At 44.4% G+C, this 22,835-nt stretch overlaps 1 non-coding gene across 1 annotated transcript; it reads right to left on the reverse strand.

Moving 5' to 3' along the window:
* Nucleotides 1–1,737: 1,737 nt before the first annotated feature.
* Nucleotides 1,738–1,799, reverse strand: LOC115934444 (U7 small nuclear RNA). The gene has a single exon (XR_004070239.1). It is a non-coding gene; the product is annotated as a U7 small nuclear RNA (small nuclear RNA).
* Nucleotides 1,800–22,835: the final 21,036 nt, after the last annotated feature.

Here is a 22,835-nt window from a genome sequence, read left to right on the forward strand (position 1 = left end):
TTTTGGTTTACACAACCTCCACATGTTTGCCTCAGGGCCTTTGCACTGGTGTCTCTGCTGAGAAGCCCTTTTCCCAAATACCCACCTGGCTCACTCTTTCACCTCTTTCAGGCACTCACTCATTCCTGGACACCCTATCTAAAAGAGCACCCCCACTCCCCAACCCTAATGCCTTCCTCTCTCTGGCTTTCTTTTTTTTTTTTTTGAGGCAGGATCTCACTTTGTTGCCCAGGCTGGATTGTGCCCAGTGGCACAATCATGGCTCACTGCAGCCTTGACCTTTTGGGCTCAAGTGATCTTCCCACCTCAGCCCCCAAGTAGCTGAGACTACAGGCCTGTGTCACCATGCCCGAATAATTTTTTTTTGTAGAGGTGGGGTTTCACTATGTTGCCTAGGCTGGTTATTATTATCTTTTTTTTTTTTTAGCACTTATCACCCATCTAACATACAATGTATTTTGCTATTTATTTTTCACTGTCTGCCTCTTGCACTAGAATGACTTTTCCAAGAGGGTGGGATTTGTGTCTGCTTTTTCACTGCAGATGTCCTAGGGTCTGAACAGTGTCTTGCACAAAGTACATAAAGTCTGCAAGTCAAAGAGAGAGGCCTCAGAGAAATGGACCCTTCTGAAACCTTGATTTCAGAACTGCGAAAAAACAAATATCTGTTGTTTAAGCCAGCCAGCAGGTGGTATTTTGTTATGGTAGCCAGAGCGAACCAATACATTAGATTACACCATCGTCTCTCAAAAACCCTCCGTGGCTTCCCACTTCACTCCTTGTTAATGCCAGAGTGAACCAATACATTAGATTACACCATCGTCTCTCAAAACCCTCCGTGGCTTCCCACTTCTCTCCTTGTTAATGCTTAAGTTCTTTAATACATTCTTTGAACTTTTTTTTTGCATAAATGAATACATGATTTGACAGGCAAATGTAAATTTATTTAGTTATCAACGATGCAGACCATTTCTTCCAAAAATGTTTTAGTAATTTTACTCTAGGTTTTGTCTATTCATGTTCTTCAGTTATTTTAAAAGTTAGGGTCCAGGCCAGGCATGGTGGTTCACGCCTGTAATCCCAGCATTTTGGGAGACTGAGGTGGGAGGATCGCTTGAGGCCAACAGTCAGAGATTAGCCTGGGCAGCCTAGTGAGACCCCATCTCTACAAAAAATGTAGAAAATCGGCCAAGCGTGGTGGCACGTGCCTGTTAATCCTCTTTGGGAGGCTGAGGCAGGAGCATTGCTTGAGTCCAGGAGTTCAGTTGTGCCACTGCACTCAAGCCTGGGCAGCAGAGCAAGACCCTGTCTCTTAAAAAAAAAAAAAAGTTAGGGTCCAAAGATAATGCTTTCTCTATATTGCTACTGCCTCTCCTTAGAACATTACTAACTAGTACGAGTTATGTATTAAAAAGATTAAACCCTCTCTCTGCCATATTTTATAACATAATATTTCCAGTCTGTGGTTAGCCTTTTCATGATTTTTTACAACAAAATAATTTATATTTTTTATGTAGTTAAATTTACTGCGAGTACTTTTTCTGAGGTGAGGTTGGTCTTAAAACAGCAGCTTTTAATAATTGTGTCAATTTCCCAAGAAATCTCCTGGTATTTTATTTCCAGAGACTCCTCTGATGCTCATTCATCTGAAACTCACTCACTTGGGACAGGCAACAGTAAGCTGTTTTTCTATACAGAGTGCAATTTATTTCTTTATTTATTTTTAAAGAATTTTTGGGGGGCTTTCTGGTAAAAACAGGAAAGCCTGCTAGACAAATTCTAAAACAGCTGTAACACAAAGAGTGTGAGTTTTTATAGTGGTAACCACACATGGATTTTACCCTCATGAAATTGTAATTGTCAGCAAACAGTCATGTGCGTTTAGGATTTTTTTACTGGTGCCATCCGGGGCCCAGTCCCACTGGATTGGCCTTGGGTTACATGGCTGATGGTCTATCGCAGCAGCAACGTACAGGGCTGTCTAATTTCCCATGCGCCTCCCATCCATCCTCCTATGCCAGTCACCAAATTAGTAGCCTCCTCTACTCCAATCCCACAGGGCCTCCAGGCCTCTGGCAACAAGATGAGGAAACTCAGGCACAAAAATGTTTAAGCAACGTTCTAAAATTTACATACTGAGTAAGAGAGCAATATTCAAAACATTTAAAACTAGCAAGATATTGCTAGGAAACAGAATAGAGACACACACATACACACAGCAAAAAGAAAAAAGCCTGACCAGTCAGAACAGACACCAGTATGAACTCTAACCAGTCAGAACAGAGGCCAGCTGTGAATGACCAGTATGGTCTCACTACCAAGAACAGGCTTTATTCCAGGAGCCTGGCAGCCTCTATTCTTGAATGCATCCCCCTATACTGTCTCATCACTAGACTTCACAGCAGAGAAGCCTGATAGCCAATTTCAAACTCTCCTGTGCCATTGAGGAACCTCTTCCTGTTCCTCCTAAGCCTTCAGCAAAGCTGAAATAAATGACTCACCACAGGTTGAAAGGTTGATACTCACCTCTGTGTATAGCAGAGTCATGAAGGTGAGAGGGAAGAGCGAAGCTGGGCACACAATGAAAAGATGCAGTGTTAGGGGCATTTAGGGTAATCTGCCACCTGGAGAAAAGTTATCAGAAGGCAAGACCAATCCACGAAGCAACCGGGAACCACCATTTATACAAGGAGTCACAGTAATGCAGCATTCCCCAAGAGCTTGAGAAATCTTTGTTAGGGGAATAGATTTCCGGCAAATATATAGAATGTGGTTTCAAGATATTATCATTATTATCGTGTTATTAAAGGAATGGGTGAGCCTGGAAGAGTAAAATGTTAGGAATGCTTAGCACACACACATTGAAAAGACTGGGGAAGGTTTAAGAACATCATCTTCAGAGTCAGACAGACCTCTAGGTGTGGCTCTGACATTTACAAATTAGGTGACCCAAATCAAGCCTCCTCCCATAAATCTCCTTAATCTGTGCAATGGGTATAATAGTGGTGTCTACTCCCATAGGCTAGCTGTGAGGGCTAACAAGAGTAACATGTGTGTCCAGTGGCTGGGCACAGTGAATGGAATGTTCAGTCGATGTTGGGCACTGCTGCACAGAGCAATGACATCACTACCGTCATTATCATCATCATGATCTCTGAAGCATTCTTAAGTGCCTAAAGATGTACTCACAAAATGAACCTTGCAGCAAGGTGGCCAAAAAGAAGCTTCCAGTGATCATCCCCTTGGCAGGAACACCAAATTGAACAGCTATCCACACAAAAAACTACCTTCATAAGGACGAAAAATCAGGTGAGTAATCATATGTTAAGGAAATCACATCATGTTAAGGAAAGAGGCACTGAAAAGGGTAGGAAAGACATTCTTGAATCACTTACACCACCCACTCCCATCCGCTGGCAGCAGCTGCTTGGTGCAGAGAATCTGTGCTTGGGGGAGGACAGTGCAGTGATTATGGGATGTTGCATTGGCACTCACTGCTGCCCTGTCACAGCAAAAAGAAACAAGGGGCAGAACTCTGCTGGTGCCCACAGGGGAGCATTTACACCAGCCCTAGGCAGAGGGAAATCATCTATCCCAGTGGTAGGAACCTGAGCTCCAGCAAACCCTGCCACCCTGGGCTAAAGTGCCCTGGGGTCCTAAATAAACTTGCAGTGCAGGCCACAGGGACTGCAATTCCTGGGCAACTTCTCCTGCTGTGCAGGGCTTGGAGCCAGTGAAATTGGGATGCACATAACCTAGTGAGACATCAGCTGGGGCAGCCAAGGTAGCGCTTCCATCACCCCTCCCCCAACCCCAGTAGCACAGCTCACAGATTCAAGAGGGATCCTTCCCCTTGCTTGAGGAGAGGGGAGAGTAAAGAGGACCTCATCTTGCCAGTTGGATACCAACTCAGCCACAGTCCAGGAGGACACCAGGCAGAGTCCTGAGGCCCCCATTCCAGGCCCTAGCCCCCGGACAACATTTCTAGACAGACCCTGGCCAAAAGGGAAGCCACTACCTTGAATGGAAGGACTCAGTTCTGGCAGAATTTATCACCTACTGGCTACAGAGCCCTTGGGCCCTGAGTAATCAGTAATGGTAGCCAGACAAGACTCATCACAGGCCTGGGGGGAGACTCAGAGACATTCTGGCTTCAGGTGAGACCCAGCTCATTCCCAACGTGTGGTGGCCACAGGGAGAGACCCCTTCTGCTTCAGGAAAGGAGAGGGAAATGTAAAAGTGACTTTGTCTTGAAGCTTAAGTACCAGCTCAGCCACAGTAGAATAGAGCACCAAGTAGGTGCTTCTAGGCCCCAGTTCCAGGCCTTGGCTCCTGGGTAGCACTTACAGACCTGCCTTGGGCCAAAGGGGAACCCACTGAACTGAAAGAAGAGACTCAGGACTGGCAGCATTCACCACAAGCTGCCTAAAGAACCCTTGGGCCAGCCGGGCATGGTGGCTCATGCCTGTAATACCAGCACTTTGGGAGGCTGAGGCGGGCAAATCACCTGAGGTCGGGTGTTCGAGACCAGCCTGGCCAACACCAAGAAGATTTAACGACAAGAGGACTACCTCAAGGCATTTAATAATCAAATTCCTGAAGGTCAAGGATAAAGAAAGGATCCTAAATGCAGCAAGAGAAAATAAATAATAATATACAAAGGAACTCCAATACATCTGGCTGTAGACTCTCAGTGGAAGCTTCATAGGCCAGGAGAGAGTGGCATGACACATTTAAAGTGCTGAAGGAGGGCCAGGTGCAGTGGTTCACGCCTGTAATCCCAGCACTTTGGGAGGCTGAGGCCCGTGGAACACTCGAGATCAGGAGTTCGAGGCTAGCCTGGCTAACATGGTGAAACCCCATCTCTACTAAAAATACAAAAATTAGCCAGATGTGGTGTGCATACTTGTAATACCAGATACTTGGAAGGCTGAGGCAGGAGAACCACTTGAACCCAGGAAGCAGAGATTGCAGTGACCTGAGATCGTGCCACTGCACTCCAGCCTGGGTGACAGAGCAAGACTCTGTCTCAAAAAAAAAAAAAAAAAAAAAAAAAAAGTAAATAAATAAATAAATAAATAAAGTGCTGAAGGAAAAAACAAAAACAAAAACTTTTATCCTAGAATAGTATATCCGGAAAAAATATCCTTTAAACATGAAGGACAAATAAAGATTTTCCTAGACAAACAAAAGCTGAGGAATTTCATCAACACCAAACCTGTCCTACAAGACATGCTACAAGGAATTCTTCTATATGAAAGAAAAGGACGATGTTAATGAGAATAAGAAATCATCTAAAAGTAGAAAACTCACTGGTAATAGTAAGTACACAGAAAAACACAGTATAACACTGTAACTGTGGTGGGTAAAAACTACTCCTATCTTGAGTAGAAAGACTGAAAGGTGAACCCGTCAAAAATAATAACAACAACTTTTCAAGAATTAGACAGTATAACAAGATATAAATAGAAGCAACAAAAAGTTAAAAAGTGGGGGATAAAGTTAGAGTATAACATTTGTATTAGTTTTTGTTTGTTAGTTTGTTTATGCAATCAGTGTTAAGTTGTCATCAGTTTAAAATAATGGGTTATAAGATATTATTTATTTGCGAGCCTCCCGGTAACCTCAAATCAAAAAACATACAATAAAAAACAATAGGCCTGGAGCGTTGGCTCATGCCTGTAATTCCAGCACTTTGGGAGGCTGAGACAGGTGGGTCACTTGAGGTCAGAAGTTCAAGACCAGCCTGGCCAACATGGTGAAACCCTGTCTCTTCTAAAAATACAAAAATTAGCCAGGTGTGGTGGTAGGTGCCTGTAATCCCAGCTACTTGGGAGGCTGAGGCACAAGAATTGCTTGAACCTGGGAGGTGGAGGTTGCAGTGAGCCGAGATTGTGCCACTGCACTCCAGCCTGAGCAACAAAGTGAGACTCAGTCTCAAAAACAAAAACAAACAGAAAAAAAAAAACAACAAAAACCCAATAAATTAAAACATACCACTTAAGAAAATCACCTTCACCAAAAAGTAGACAGGAAGAATGGAAGGAAGGAAGAAAAGATACCACAAAACAACCAGAAAACAACAAAATGACAAGAGTAAGTCCTTACTTATCAATAATAACATTGACAGTAAATGGACTAAACTCTTTAATCAAAAGACATAGAGTGGCTGCAGAGATTAAAACAAAAATATGACCCAAGGATGTGTTGCCTATAAGAAACACACTTCACCTATAATGACACATGTAGACTGAAAATAAAGGAATGGAAAAAGATATTCCAAGCAAATGAAAACCAAAAAGAGCAGGAGTGTCTACACTTACACCAGACAAAATAGATTTCAAGACAAAACTATTCAAAGAGACAAAGAAGTTTGTTATACAATGATTAAAGGGTCAGTTCAGCAAGAGGATATAATAATTACAAATATATATGCACCCAAAACTGGAGCACTCAGATATAAAGCAAATTATTATCAGACCTAAAGAGAGAAATAGGTCCCAATATAATAATAGCTGGAGACTTCAGCACTCCACCTTCAGCATTGGACAGATCATTCAGACAGAAAAATCCACAAAGAAACATCAGGGCTGAGCACAGTGGCTCACGCCTGTAATCCCAGCACTGTGGGAGGCCAAGGTGGGCGGATCACAAGGTCAGGAGATCAAGACCATCCTGGCTAACATGGTGAAACCCCATCTCTCCTAAAAATACAAAAAATTAACCAGGCGTGTTGGCAGGCACCTGTAATCCCGGCTACTTGGGAGGCTGAGGCAGGAGAATTGCTTGAACCTGGGAGGTAGAGTTGCAGCGAGCCAAGATCACGCCACTGCACTCCAGCCTGGGCAACAGAGCGAGACTCTGTTTAAAAAAAAAAAAATTAAAACAATTGAACTCAGGGAGATAGAGAATAGAGTGATGATTCCCAGAGGCTGGGAAGGGTAGTGGGGATAGAGGGAAGAGGGAAGTGGGGTGGTTAATGGATACACAAATATAGTTACATAGAATTAATAAGATCTAGTATTTGATAATACATCAATTTATTGTACATTTAAAAACAGCCAAAAGAGTATAATTGGATTGCTTGTAACACAAAGAAAGGATAAATGCTTGAGGTGATGGATATCCCATTTACCCTGATGTGATTATTATAAATTGCATGCCTGTATCAAAATATTTCATGTACTCTCATAAATATATATGCCTGCTATGTACCCACAAAAATAAAAAAATTAAAATTAAAAATAATTTTTAAATACTCACATATACAGAATAAAAACCCAAGTAAGACTGGGTGCAGTGGCTCATACCTGTAATCCCAGTACTTTGGGAGGCCAAGGTGGGGGAATCACCTGAGGCCATGAGTTCAAGAGCAGCCTGAGGAACATAACAAAATCCCCATCTCTAAAAAAAATTTTTTTTTTTGAGACGGAGTCTCGCTCTGTCGCCCAGGCTGGAATGCAGTAGCGCAATATCAGCTCACTGCAAGCTCTGCCTCCCAGGTTCACACCATTCTCCTGCCTCAACCTCCCGAGTAGCTGGGACTACAGGTGCCTGCCACCATGCCTGGTTAATTTTTTGTATTTTTAGTAGAGACAGGGTTTCACCATGTTAGCCAGGATGGTCTCGATCTCCTGACCTCGTGCTCCTGCCTGTCTCAGCCTCCCAAAGTGCTGGGATTACAGGTGTGAGCCACCTTGCCCAGCCTCTAAAAAAATTTAAAAGAAAATTAGCCAGGAGTAGTGGCATGAGACTACAGTCCCAGCTACTGAGAAGGCTGAGGGAGTGAGATCACTTGAGCCCAGGAGGTTGAGGCTGCAGTGAGCTATGATTACACCAATGCACTCCAGCCTGGGCAACAGAGCAAGACCTTCTCTCAAACAAAACAAAACAAAACACCCAAGTAGGGAGGCTTGCATATATCCTCTTAACTTCCAAATGACAGAGGAATAGAAAGCAATGCTAAAGTAGTCAGGCATGGTGGTGCATGCCTGTAGTCCTAGCTACTCAGGAGGATGAGGCAGGAGGATCACTTGAGCCCAGGAAAACGAGGTTGCAGTGAGCTGAGATCATGCCACTGCACACCAGCCTGGGCAACAGAGTGAGGCTCTGTCTGAAATAAAGAAGGAAAGAAAAAGAAAGGAAGAAAGGGAGGAAGGAAGGAAGGAAGGAGGGAGGGAAGGAGGAAGGGAGGTAAGAAATGCTGCCAGTCAGGAGTAGGAGAGGCCAAATCAGTGAGTGATGAGATCAAGTTGCTGTGGGCAGGGAAATGGGCTGTGAGTTCAGGAGATTCCCAAGGAGCTAACCAGGAAAATTACAAAAAATGGGGAGATCCTTAATGTGACTTGAAGGAAGAAGAGAAGAGAAGCCTTTGGGGCAGGGGTTTGATTGTCCACAGATCTGATAAGAGAATTGGGGAGCAGGTAAGTAGTGATCATAAAACAAGGCAGGTAATGAGAAATGCACTGTATAGACTAAGAGGGCACCTCCATTGGTCAGATTTTATCGTTTGCTTTTTCATTGCCTCTCTGGGAAGTGTAAGGTGGTCATTGAGTAGGACCAGCTGATTTCATCCTTTTACATAGTAACTTGATTAACATGTTTTCTGTGTAATTTTTGTCAGCATTGGTGAGGGGAGGGGAGGCCAGGGGAGGGAAGGGGAGGGGAGGGGAAAAGAGGGGAGGGAGGCTCAGTGGGGCTCAGTAAGATATGTACTCTCATGCCTTGCTGCAGGAAATGTAAATTAGTACAACCTCTTTGGCAAGCAACTTGGCAATATATCTCAAAACAGCTTAAAAATGGCCATCCAGTTGGGTGCAAACTTTGGAGCAGTATCTTATAGAAATAAATGATCAGAAATGTGACTAATGAAAGGGAGGCCATCAGCGTTGTATATATGAGTAAAAAAAGCATAACATATTAAAAAGAAGACTATAAAGAAACTCATAAAATTTTGGGCGGTTGTTATATCTAAGGAGGGGGATTACGAGAAATTATTATTATTATTATTATTATTATTATTATTTTTGAGACAGAGTTTCACTCTTGTTGTCCAGGCTGGAGTGCAGTGGTGCAATCTCGGCTCACTGCAACCTCCGCCTCCCAGGTTCAAGTGATTCTACTGCCTCAGCCTCCTGAGTAGCTGGGATTACAGGCATGTGCCACCACGCCCGGCTAATTTTGTATTTTTAGTACGGACAGGGTTTCTCCATGTTGGTCAGGCTGATCTCGAACTCCCGACCTCAGGTGATCCACCCACCTTGGCCTCCCAAAGTGCTAGGATTACAGGCATGAGCCACTGCACCCAGCCTAAGAAATTATTGACTTCATTTTCCTTTTTTTATTTTGAGACGGAGTCTTGCTCTGTCACCCAGGCTGGAGTGCAATGGTGAGATCTTGACTCACTGCAAGCTCCCCCTCCTAGGTTCAAGCCATTCTCCTGCCTCAGCTTCCCATGTAGCTGGGACTACAGGCATGTGACACCATGCCCAGCTAATTTTTGGTATTTTTAGTAGAGATGGGGTTTTACCATGTTGGCCAGGCTGGTGTCAAACTCCTGACCTCAAGTGATCCACCCACCTTGGCCTCCCAAAGTGCTGGGATTACAGGCGTGAGCCACCGTGCCCAGCCTTCATTTTACTTTTAAGATGTTCCTGTTCTGTGAGTTATCAGAAGTAATAAAAATTTTAAAAATGTTTTTCTAAATTTCTCCATTATGTTACTTGTAAGAAAAATGTATTTATTTATTTATTTGTTTGTTTTTTTGTTTCTTTAGAGACAGGGTCTTGCTCTGTCACCCAGCTAGAGTGCAGTGGCACAATCACGGCTCACTGCAGCCTCAACCTCCAAGGCTTAAGAGATCCTCCTGCCTCAGCCTCTCAAGTAGATAGGACCACAGGTGTGTGCCACTACATCTGGCTAATTAATTTTTTTTTTTTTTAGAGATAGGATCTCCCTATGTTGCCCAGGCTAGTCTCGAGCTTCTGGGCCCGAGTGATCATCCTGTCTCGGCCTCCCAAAGTGCTGGGATTATAGGCGTGAGCAACTGCCTGGCCAAGAAAAATAAATGTAAAAATGAATGGATTTTTAGGGCAGCGAAATATTCTGTATGATACTGTAATGGTGGATACATGCTATTATACATTCGTCCAGACCCACAGAATGTACACCACCAAGAGCGAACTCTGATGTAAACTGTGGACTTTGGGTGACGATGATCTATCAATGTAGGTTTATGCATTGTAACAGACGGACTCCTCTGGAAGGGAATGTTGATACACTGGGGACTGTGCATGTGTGTGGGGAGGGGTATGTGGGAACTCTATAGCGTCCTTTGAATTTTGTTGTGAGTGTAAAACTGCTTAAAAAAAAAAATCCCACTGGGAGTGGTGGCTCATGCCTGTAATTCCAGCATTTTGGGAGGCTGAGGCTGGCACATGGTTTGAGGCCAGGAGTTTGAGACCAGCCTGGCCAATATGGTGAAACTCTGTCTCTACTAAAATTACAAAAATTAGCTGGGCACGGAGGCACACAACTGTAGTCTGAGCTATCTCGAGAAGCTGAGGCAGGAGAATCGCTTGAACCCGGGAGACAGAGGTTGCAGTGGGCCAAGATTGCATCACTGCACTCCAGCCTGGGTGACAGAGTGAGACTCTGTCTCAAAAAATGCAGGAGGCGGAGGTTGCAGTGAGCCGAGGTCACGCCATTGCACTCCAGCCTAGGCGACAGAGCGAGGCTCCATCTCAAAAAGAAAAAGAAAAAAGAAACGAAAAAGTGTACTAGTGCCCTCAGTTGTATTTATCTTGGTTGATGAAAACCTGTTTAGTCTTATAGACCCAGAAGAGAAGGTGCTTGAGCCAACATTTTCTCAGAAAAGAATCATTCATTTGTTCATTCATTCCCAGCTCCTCCTCTGTGTCAAGCACTGTTTTAGGCACTGGGGATGCACCTATGGGCAAATCAGGAAACCTCTCTGCCATGATGGAGCTTATGTTCTGCAGGGGATGAGACTCAATAGTCAACAAAGCAATGAAGAACAATGAAGCAGGGCCGTGGAGACAGAGAGTGATGGGGAGAGGTGTGTGTGCTCCTTTAGACAGAGTGCTTGGGAAAGGCCTCTTAATGAAGAGTTATGTGAACACAGACCTGAAGGAGGCGGGGGAGTGAGCCATGTGGCTGTCTTGAGGAAATGCTTTCTAAGCAGAGGGAACAGCAAACGTGAAGACCCCAAGGACAAGCTTGCTGCATGTGATTGAGGCACAGAGAGGAGACCAGTGTAACTGGAGATGAGGTTGGAGAGTTAGGGGAGGGTTGGACCATGTGCAGCTCTACAGGTCTTTTTTTTTTTTTTTAACTAAAAACAAAACAACAACAACAAAAGTGAAAAGAGTATTGAGCTTGGAGTCAGAAATCCTGGCTTCAAGTTCCTGTTCCGTCACTGGCTAGCTGTGTAATAATCTCAAAAAATGCACTCTGCTATTCTGAGCATCCATTTTCCCAACTGCAAAATGCCAGTGGCAAGGGAAGACTGTAAATGCCGTAATACATGTGAAAGTTTTCACAGCCTGGAAAATGCTCTCTCTCTGTAAGGGGTTGCAACCACTGTGAAAGGATGCAAAATAACCTTTCATAGTTAGTGAACCAAAGCGCGAGTCAATAGAACTCCAAACTTCAGTCTCTAGGACTTTTCATAAATGGAGAGACTACCAAAGGAAAATAATAAAGCAGCCAAATGCATGATGACTCTTCGAGACTGCCCCGTTGCCAGTCTTTCCGGTTCTTTTTCTGTGATGAATTGTTCTGGAAGTATAGAGTTCAGTGACATTATTCCCTTTTGCAGATGAGAGGAGTGGCTTTGATATCAAAGAGCAGGCCCAAGAACTGGGAGGAGAAAGATGGTTAAGTACATTTAATCATTCTGTAAGAGTGATTACTAGATTTAAATTGCGTTGGAACATATTTTGTTCAATTGTTTTAAAAGAATTTGATTTACCCTCAAATACTACCATCAGGAAAACAGGGTGGAAAAAACACAAACACTGGAAAAAGACACTTAGCACACCTGCTAAAGAAGCCCATGTGATACTGGGATACAGAATCATAAATATTTTAATATTTGTGAACACCATGTTTTTCCATATTTACTTCATTTGACTTTGTTTCTGATAACTCTAACTTTGCTAGTGTCCTCACAATCCGACTCCCCATCTTCCATTTCACTTTTCTAAGAAGAGGTCTCAGCCAGCCTGGCCAACATGGTGAAACCCTGTCTTTACTAAAAATACAAAAATTAGCTGGGTGTGGTGGCGGGTGCATGTAATCTCAGCTACTCGGGAGGCTGAGGCAGGAGAATCACTTGGACCCGGGAGACGGAGGTTGCAGTGAGCAGAGATCGCGCCACTGCCCTCCAGCCTGGGTGAAAGAGTGAGACCTGTCTCAAAAAAAAAAAAAAAAAAAAAGTCTCAAGGTCTCAGGCTCTATTCAGGCTCTGTTTTGTTTTCCTGTCTAGCATGTCTTGTTTTTCTGAGCATTGAAGTCCTACCTTGGTCCTCTCCTCACAGGCTTGCAGGGTGTGGCACCAGACGCTGACTGCCAATCTCACATCTGAGCGCCCCCTTCCTGTCTGGCTCTCCTCAGCTGCTTGCCTGAGTGGAAAGAGAGTGTGTACTGTAATTCTAAAGTGCACAGACTCAGGCCAGGCATGGTGGCTCATGCCTGTAATCCCAGCACTTTAGGAGGCCAAGGTGGGTGGATCACGAGGTCAGGAGTTCCAGACCAGCTTGACCAACATGGAGAAACCCTGCCTCTGCTAAAAGTACAAAAATTAGCTGGGTGTGGTGGCACACGCCTGTAATCGCAGCTACTCAGGAGGCTGAGCCAGGAGAATCGCTTGAACTCAGGAGGCGGTGGTTGCGGTGAGCCGAGATCACGCTGCTGCACTCCAGCCTGGGTGACAGAGTGAGACTGTCTCAAAAAAATAAAATAAAATAAAAAAGTGTACAGACTTAGAATTAAAGAGCAGAAGACAGAACTTCTCAGATTTACAAAACAACAAAAATGACAACAATATCAATAAACCATCTTTCCCAATTCCATCCAGTAATATGTTATCTACAAGAGATGTATTTAAAACAAAAGGGTATAGAAAATTTGAAAACAAGGAATTAAATACCACAAGTAAGGTAAACTAGAAGAAAGCTAGGGTAGCAATTTCAATAACAGATAAAATAGAATTTAAGATGAGAAATGATCATAAGGGACACGGGGCACTTTAAATGTTGGTTAAAAGAACTATAAATCAAGAATCATGAACAAATATGCACCTAAGATAGCCTTGGAACACATAAAGCAATAATTCACAGAATGGTAAGCATTTAAACATCTCCCAAAGAGACAGATAAATCAAGCAGGCTTTGGTGATGATCAAGCTGACCTGAGCTCATATCCCTTTTCCAGCACTTACTGGCTATGTGACTTCATTACGTTATTTAGGCTCTGCAAAGCTCAATATTTTCAAGTGAATAACAGGAATGATAACATCAGCCTCCCATGACTGCCATAAGCTTTAAGTGAGATAATACATATACGTTATCTAGTACAATGTCTGGACAACAGTTGGTATTTTATAAATGATTTCAATAAAAATTATCCTTCAAACCCCTCACCCAACCCCACTCGATCACCAGCTATGTCCCTATTAGGCCTCTTTGATTTTGAATATAGGTTATATCCTGTATCCCTGGTTTTTCCACCATCAAAATTCTAGGGATACAGCAGAAAGCTGAGACAGAGTCTAGAGCAACACAACATCTTTGTACAACTTGGGAGTGATATTCAACTAAAACGCACCCAGTAAGGGTGTCATGTTTTTTCTACCTACATCCACGCTGACTGATAAGCGCCTGTGCCACTTGTCACTATGTTGTCTCTCAGTTCCAATTTACATGGCCTTGTGATAACAGAGCCAGACCCTGGAAACATTTCTCATCAGCTGTAATCCCAGCTACTCAGGAGGCAGAATGTTAGGTTTCATCAATGAGGCACTGGAGTGACATTGAGAGGACATAGCTGCAGAAAGATCATCGCCTTCTGGGTTCTGGCCCTTTATTATTATTATTTAGCCTGAGAGCCCAACAACCCATGTGAACAAAGTTTCTGCTGCACTCTCACACCTTGCTCTTCCTACTGTGAATTTTTTTTTTTTTTTTTTAGATGAAATCTCACTCTGTCGCCTAGGCTGGAGTGCAGTGGTGCGATCTTGACTCACTACAACCTCCGCCTCCTGAGTTCAAGTGATTCTCCAACCTCAGCCTCCCGAGTAGCTGAGATTACAGGTGTATGCCATCATCCCCAGCTAGTTTTTGTATTTTTAGTACAGACAGGGTTTCACTGTGTTGTCCAGGCTGGTCTTGAACTCCTGGCCTCAAGTGATCCACCCACCTCGGCCTCCCAAAGTGCTGGGATTATAGGCATAAGCCACTGTGCCTGGCCACTACTGTGACTTTTAAGCAGCTCTGGTCTGCTCACCCCCTCTGACAATGGAGGGCTGCTTCTAGAGACCAGCTCTAGTCTATGCTCTCTTGCCAGTTTCTACCAGTGACAGGTGTGTGTTCTTATAGTAGTCAAACCCTCTTAAAGAGATCTCCTAAGTCCTAAATTCCTCCTCTGTCTCCTCTTCTCGGCCTATGGGTAGAAGCTTCTTTTTGTTGCGCTGGCTACTTTTGAACCCCTTAGAGGCCTCTCTTACTCCTTTTGGTAGTTAATCACCTTCTACTAGTAAACAATTTTTTATATTAAAGTTTCCCTATTCAAATAACTGGTGTGGCTTCCTTCTCCTTGCTGGAGATGGATCTGATATGTTTCTCCACTAAACTGCAACTGTTATCAATGATAAGTTACTGTGAGTATTCCTTAAAATAACTACCTCCCTTGCCCACTAAAGAAGAATCATTGACAGCTCAGTTTGGTAGATCTTTTGTGACCAGAGAGAATAAGGAGAATAGGTAGAAATAGACAAGATCTGAGAAGTAAGAAGAAAGGGAAGGAGACTTAACAGAAGAAGCTAAGTTGATCCGTATGTTGAAGAGCTAGCGGAGAGGGAGAAAGATGGAAGGATGAAGAAAAACATCATGGCAGAGTGTGGGAGGGAATTTAGATTTTAGAAATTCGGTGGGGCTTATGAGTTGCATTAATATTTCTATTTATGTTCTTGACGAGATATGAGTAAAGATTGAAATTTGGGTTTTATTACTTTGGTTGCAGGAATATGCTTCCTTATGTGTGCCTCTTTGCAAAGACTTGGCCACAGAAGCACTTGGCTTTTACTAGATTTTTACTGATTTCTCTTTCATGTTAGGGAAACATCTAATTTGTCTGTGCTTTTGTTTTCTGATTTCCAAGCTCTAATACTATGACTGCAGTCTCCTGTAAAGACATCTAGCAGGTTCTAGGCAATGTTAAAAAGTCTTCATGTGGGCCAAGCATTGTGGCTTATGCCTGTAATCCTTGCACTTTGGGAGGCCGAGGCAGGTGGATCACCTGAGATCAGGAGTTCGAGACCAGCCTGGCCAATATGGTGAAACCCTGTCTCTACTAAAAATACAGAAAAATTAGCCAGGCATGGTGACGCGTGCCTGTAGTTCCAGCTACTCAGGAGGCTGAGGCAAGACAATCGCTTGAACCTGGGAAGCAGAGGTTGCAGTGAGCTGAGATCATGCCACTTCACTCCAGCCTGGGCGAAAGAGCGAAACTCCGTCTCAAAAAAAAAAAAAAAAAATAGTCCTCATGTGTCTGTTTTCAACTATCTAAAGAGGCACTCAAGTCCTACAAGTACTTTCTTATTTGGCTCTGGAAAACCCTTTCCTTCTGACTAAATTGATTTCAAAAAATAAAAAGACAGAGTAGGTATTCAACTGGACATGGCACAGTATAGAGCACCAGCTTTAATCATTGTGTGTGTGTATGTGTGTTCTCAAAAAGAGACACTAGACAGATAAACCAGAAATTAATAGAAATTATTATCTATAGGGGTAGAAGGGATGAGAAGAGAGAACAAGGATGGAAGTGAGCATTATACAAATTTAAATTAAATGAAAAAGAGCAGCAGATATCGAGTCATATAGACATGGGTTTGAATTTCAGTTCTGCAGCTAGCCACCGTCTGACCTTGGAAAATTACTCTCTTGGCCTCAGTTCCATTAATAAACTGCACAGGGTTGTTGGGAATATAAAATGAGATGACGCCTCCTGAAACACTTAGTCCAGTGCCTGGTAAATAATAAGTACCTGGTAGATGATAGCTATACTATTGTCTTGGCTCAGCATGCAAGAACTGTGTAAGATTCTTAAGCCTTGGCCAGGCATGGTGGCTCATGCCTGTAATCTCAGCACTTTGGGAGGCTGAGGCGGGCGGATCACTTGAACTCAGGAGTTTGAGACCAACCTGGGCAACATGGTGAGACCCCGTCTCTACCAAAAATACAAAAAATAGCCAGACGTGGTGGTACATGACTGTAATCTTAGCTACTTGGGTGGTTGAGATGGAAGGATTGCTTGAGCCCAGGAGGTGGAGGGTGCAGTGAGCCAAGATTGCGCCACTGCACTCCAGCCTGGGTGACAAAGTGAGACCCTATCTCAAAAAAAAAAAAAAAAAAGATTATTAAGCGTTGCAGCTACAACCTTTATATATTTTTTGTCCCTGTTTGTTTTTCTGGAATTTTAAAGAAGAGAATCCTTAAAAGAATAAAGATGTATATTTGTCTTTGGGAGCAGCTAGAATGAGATCTTACTCTGTCGCCATTTTGGAGCAGGAATAAGAACTCAAGGGGGCCAGGCGCAGTGGCTCACACCTGTAATCCCAGCACTTTGGGAGGCCAGGTGGGCTGATCACTTAAGGTCAGGAGTTTGAGACCAGCCTGGCCAACATAGTGAAACTCATCTCTACTAAATATACAAAAATTAGCTGGGCGTGGTGACGGGTGCCTATAGACCCAGCTACTTGGGAGGCTGAGGCAGGAGAACTGTTTGAACCTGGTTGCAATGAGTCGAGATCACGCCACTGCACTCCAGCTTGGGCAACAGGGCAAGACTGTCTCAAAAAACAAATGAAAACAAAAAACAAACAAATGGAAAAGAACTCCAGGGAACTGAGTGAGTGGGAGCAGCTTTAGAGAGGAAATGGAAATAGGATGAGTCCCTAGGGCTTGTTGCAAAGGAGGAAAGGGAGCCCAGGGCCTAGCCATAGAAAATAGGAACATAGAGCCGGGCGCAGTGGCTCATGCTTGTAATCCCAGCTCTTTGGAAGGCCAAGGCGGGTGGATCACCCGAGGTCAGGAGCTGAAAACCAGTCTCGCCAACATGGTGAAACCGCGTCTCTACTAAAAATACCACAATTAGGCGGGTGTGGTGGTGGGTTTCTGTAATCCCAGCTACTCAGGAGGCTGAGGCAGAAGAATTGTTGAACCCAGGAGGCAGAGGTTGCAGTGAACTGAGATCACACCATTGCAGTCCAGCCTGGGCGACAAGAGTGAGACTCCGTCCCCGCCGCCCCCCCAAAAAAAGAAAAAGAAAATAGGAACCCAGAAGAAGATCAAAGGGTATTTCCTCAGATTGACCATGTGTACTTCCCTTCTTCCTCTGTATACATCAGCAGAGGAAAGCAGGGAGAGAGAAGGGCTGTCAAACTTTCTCAGCGTGGCTCACAATCCCAGGGTTGCCTTCCTTTTTCCAATCAGGAAACAGCTCTCAAACTCCCTCTCTCTTTCAATCAGTGCTTCATTGTTTTTGGAACTATGGAAGCCTCAGTGCCAATTTTATAATCCACGCCAGACTTTTAGCCTCTAATGTCTCTTTTTAAAGGGAACCAAAGCCCCTTTTCTCCTTGATATTTCAAAGCCCAAGTGAATCCAGCTGCTTCCAGGCATTCTGCCACTTGGCTACCTGTGTGATCCTGGTTAAGTTCCTAAACCTCTGACCTGAAACAGGGGTCTGTCCCTAATGGAGAGCAGCAGCAGCAGGACTATGGCCTGTCCTGCCAAATCTCTCTCCCGGCATCATAGGAGGCAAGTAAGACAGGTGGTTTTTCTCTTCTTTCTTTTTTTTTTTTTTTTTTTCTGAGTTTCACTCATATTGCCCAGGCTGGAGTGCAATGGCATGATCCCAGCTCACTGCAACCTCCACCTCCCAGATTCAAGCGATTCTCCTGCCTCAGCCTCCCGAGCAGCTGGGATTACAGGCGTGTGCCACCATGCCCGGCTAATTTTTGTATTTTTAGTGGAGACGGGGGTTTCACCATGTTGGCCAGGCTGGTCTCGAACTCCTGACCTCAGGTGATCTGCCCGCCTCAGCCTTCCAATGTGCTGGGACTATAGGCATGAGCCACCGTGCCTGGTCGACAGGTGGTTTTTCAAATGTATTTCCAGCATTATGTTCTGTTGGGAATTTTAAAGAAAAATCTTCCATGGTGTGGATTCTTATATCTTCTGCCTTAGTAAGATTCACAATCAAGGTGAGTACTGCCTCTAAAACTCCTCAGCTTTTCCTGTTACAGGTGAGGAATGGTGCTGGTATCAGCCAGAAATCTGTTGGATGCTGGCCAGCAATGGCAGAGGGGGGATTTACTGAAAGGTTGATCACAGAGTAAGTAAGAAGGCATGAGAGGCAGGCTCAGAAGCTAGTAGACACAATGCAGCCAGGATGCTACCACCATGGCCAACTGTGGCCACCATCCTTGGACACTGATCTTAATGCTTGACCACTTCAGCTGCCACCATGGATTCAATATCACTATGTCTATGACTTTGCGTGGTACAAAGTCCTGGGTGGTGGTCTCCTGAGACCTGTGTGATCTCTTTGGCAGCCATGGACAAGAAGGGCAAGAATTTCTGCCTTTTAGCTTCTGTGCTATGCATGTGCTGGCTAACAAGCAGAAGATGAGGTATCATTACACTGGGTTCCCGAACTTCTGGTTAACTCTTGAGATCCTGGTGCCAGAAGAATACTGTCACTCACAGTGGGAGATTCCTCAAAATTAAGAAGGGGGATTTAGATCCTAGGTAGCAAGGAAAAAAAAAATCCCATGATGTGCCAGAAACTTGGATTGTGCTTACAATCCCCGTGAGTTTTTCCAGTCAAGCCCTCTTGCTTTGCCCTCTCCAGTGTCTCTCCTGTGAGGGTAGGGCCTGTCCAAGTCCCATCATGCTTCAGTACCTAAGCAGGTGCATTCGCTCCCTTCCTGTGCCTGGAGTCCTGCCATCCATTGCTCAACTCCAATCTCTTGTTGTTTTAACATTTGGCCTTCATCCCCAGGGCTTCTCCTGGCTGCAGTTCTTGGAGTCAAGTTTCCTTTCACGAAGCTGCAGTTTGCCAGCTAAGCCAATCACAGATCTTGGGACTTGGATAGAAACGACCCTCTCCCCAACCCCATTTTCTTGACTCTTCCCTCTAAGGGTCTTCTCTGAAATCCCTAGATATGAAAAGAGTGATACATTGAAGCTAACAGGCCCAGATTTGTTAACTGTGGATGTGGGCAAGTAATCTGACCTTAGGAGCCTCGGATTCCTCCCCTGGGAAGAGAAAGGAAATCTTTTGACTACAAAGATTTCTTGAGCTGCTGAAGCACAGTGATCATGATTCTAACCAGAGTGTCTTTTTTCTAAAACTCTACTTCTCGGGTTCTGGACTTCTCTGGCTCTCCTGCTTCTGATTCTGGTCTGCAGTATTTCTATCCTCTTTGTCCATTTTGACATATCAGTTAGAAAGCCACAATAAAAATGGAAATTTTCTATTTTTTCTCTACCCAGAGTCCTCCCACTCGTTATCATGCATGCATTGCCCTGAATCACTCAGCTTTAGGAGTCTGACTTCTCTGGGGTCACAGGAGCACGGTAGAGGGGCCGGGCTTTCAGCATTTGATCTTACCATACTGTATGGGGGTCAAATGTCCTTGTCATTTGCGCAGTAAAACTCAGATGATCCTGGTTACATTATATTCCTTTTTGACAATACGGACTGCAACTTTAGAATCATATCTTTGCTCCTTGGTTTTACTCTGAAGGAGGAAAAAAGCCATACAAAGCAATCTTTATTTTATTTTATGTATTTATTTATTTATTTTTTGAGATGGAGTCTTGCTCCATTGCCAAGGCTGGAGTGCAGTGGCACGATCTCGGCTCACCACGACCTCCGCCTCCTGGGTTCAAGCGATTCTCCTGCCTCGGCGTCCTGAGTAGCTGGGACTACAGGCGCCCACCACCACGCTCGGCTAATTTTTTGTATTTTTAGTAGAGATGGGGTTTCACCGTGTTAGCCAGATGGTCTCGATCTCCTGACCTCGTGATCCGCCCGCCTCGGGCTCCCAAGGTGCCTAGCTATTTTTTTGTATTTTTAGTAGAGACGAGGTTTTACCATGTTGGCCAGGCTGGTCTCAAACTCCTGACCTCAAGTGATCCACCCTCCTCGGCCTCCCAAAGTGCTGGGATTATAGGCATGAGACCCCACGCCCAGCCTGATCTTTTGTTTATTTTATATACCAGAGGATCTTCTTGCAGGCTTTCCCACTCTGCCTTCCCTGTACTATTTCTTTTCTTTCCTTTTCTTTTCTCTTCTTTTTTTTTTTTTTTTTTTTTTGAGATGGCATCTTACTCTGTCATCCAGGTTGGAGTGCAGTGGCACCATCTTGGCTTACTGCAACCTCTGCCTTCCAGGCTCAAGTGATCTCCTACCTCGGTCTCCTGAGTAGCTGGGACTACAGGCGCAGGCCACTATGCCTGGATTTTTTTTTTTTTTTTTTTTGTATTTTTGGTAGAGATGAAGTTTCACTGTGTTGCCCAGGCTGATCTTGAACTCCTAAGCTCAGGTGATTCACCTTCCTCGGCCTCCCAAAGTGCTGGGATTATGGGTGTGAGCCACTGCCTGGCAACCCTATACTAATTTTTTGGGGTTTTAAAGTATGAATTTTAGAGTTATCCAATTTTTTTTTCTTTTTTTTGAGACAGGGTCTCACTTTGTTGCCCAGGTCAGAATACAGTGGCACAATCATGGCTCACTGCAGCTTCGACTTCCTGGGCTCAAGCGATCCTTCCACCTCAGCCTCCCGAGTCCCTGGGACTACAGGCGCACACATCCACATCTGGGCTAATTTTTGTATTTTTGGTAGAGAGGGCATCTCGCCACGTTGCCCAGGCTGGACTCGAACTCCTGGGCTCAAGTGATCCTCCGCCTTCCAAAGTGCTGGGATTACAGGTGTGAGCCATGATGCCAGGCCTCTTTTGGGTTTTCCTTAAAAATGATGGCAGTCATAAAAACAGCTACCATTTACTCACAACTTGCTATATATCAGGCCATATGTTGGGTGCTGGATCTATGTTATCTCATGTAACCCTCACAATAAACATAAGAGGTAGGTACCAAAACTGAGGCCTGTAGAAACCAGGTGATCTTTTTCTCAGGAACCCTGTCTGGGAGGTCCTCTGATGGGCTTGGTTCACTCTTCCTAAAAGCCTCTCAGCTTCTGCAGCTTCCTCATTTCCAGGGGTAGAGGAATCTCTGCTGCCTTTTGAATTTCCTTCTTCCTATAAAGCTCCAAGTTTCCCAAAGTTAACCAAGCTTCAGTAGCCTTGCTGAGAAGAATTGCACAGACACCCTGTAGAGCCAAAGACTTCTTGCCCCCATAATGTTCTGGTTCTCACAGAAGCCACAATGCTGGGAATGGTCCTGAAGGAACACAGTTTCATGAGCCCCTTTGACCATATGCATATGCTGGACTCCACAAAGAATGGCTGTAATAGCATCTCTGGGCCTTCTTGGGGTTAGGAGAACAGGACGGTGACCTAGAAGAGATTTGTAGGTCTCTGACTTCATCGCTTCACCTTTGGCACAATTAAGCTTTCTTTTTTCTTCTTCTTCTTTTTTTTTTTTTTTTTTTTTGAAATGGAGTCCCGCACTGTCACCCAGGCTGGTGCAGTGGCACGATCTCGGCTCACTACAACCTCCACCTCCCAGGTTCAAGCGATTCTCCTTGCCTCAGCCTCCTAAATAGCTGGGATTTCAGGCGCCCACCACCACACCTGGCTTATTTTTTTTGTATTTTTAGTAGAGATGGGGTTTCACTCTGTTGGCCAGGCTGGTCTCGAACTCCTGACCTCGTGATCTGCCCGCCTCAGCCTCCCAAAGTGCTGGGATTACAGACGTGAGCACCGCTCCTGGCCACAGTTAAACTTTCTTATTCCAATCCCCAAGAATGGTTACATGCTCTGTCTCTCTCATACTGCTCAAAACATTTTCCATTTCGATTTAAACCAAGCTTTCCTTATTCTACCCTGTCAAAACCAGGCATAATTAATTATGATATTCAAAATATTAATTTCCTTCCTTGCTTTCCTTTCTCTTCCCTAAAAAGAATATGAAGCAAGTCTTTGGGGGAATTGTCTTTGCCCATCAAGAAGTGCACAAACTAGCGTGCCTGTAATCCCAGCTACTTGGGAGGCTGAGGCAGGAGAATCGCTTGAACCCTGGAGGCAGAGGTTGCAGTGAGCCGAGTTCGTGCCATTGCACTCCAGCCTGGGCAACAAGAGCGAAATTCCTTCCCCCCAACCCCACTCAAAAACAAAAAGTGCAAAAACTGTTACAATGGGAGGAATAATTGTGGGGATTAATGTGCTTTTCTCTTCTAATTTTTTCCTTACTGGCTGGAGGAACTGTTTTATCTGGAGAAGGGGGGAATGATTAGAGTGGCTCCTGAAGGAATTGAAAGAAAGAGAGCTAGTATTCAGTTTCTGACATTCAAAATGGGATTTCACAGCCAGCCAATGACTTGAATGCTAGGTTTCGAGTGAAAG

This window comes from Gorilla gorilla, chromosome 3 (genome assembly GCF_029281585.2).
Source record: "Gorilla gorilla gorilla isolate KB3781 chromosome 3, NHGRI_mGorGor1-v2.1_pri, whole genome shotgun sequence".
Taxonomy (NCBI): domain Eukaryota; kingdom Metazoa; phylum Chordata; class Mammalia; order Primates; family Hominidae; genus Gorilla; species Gorilla gorilla.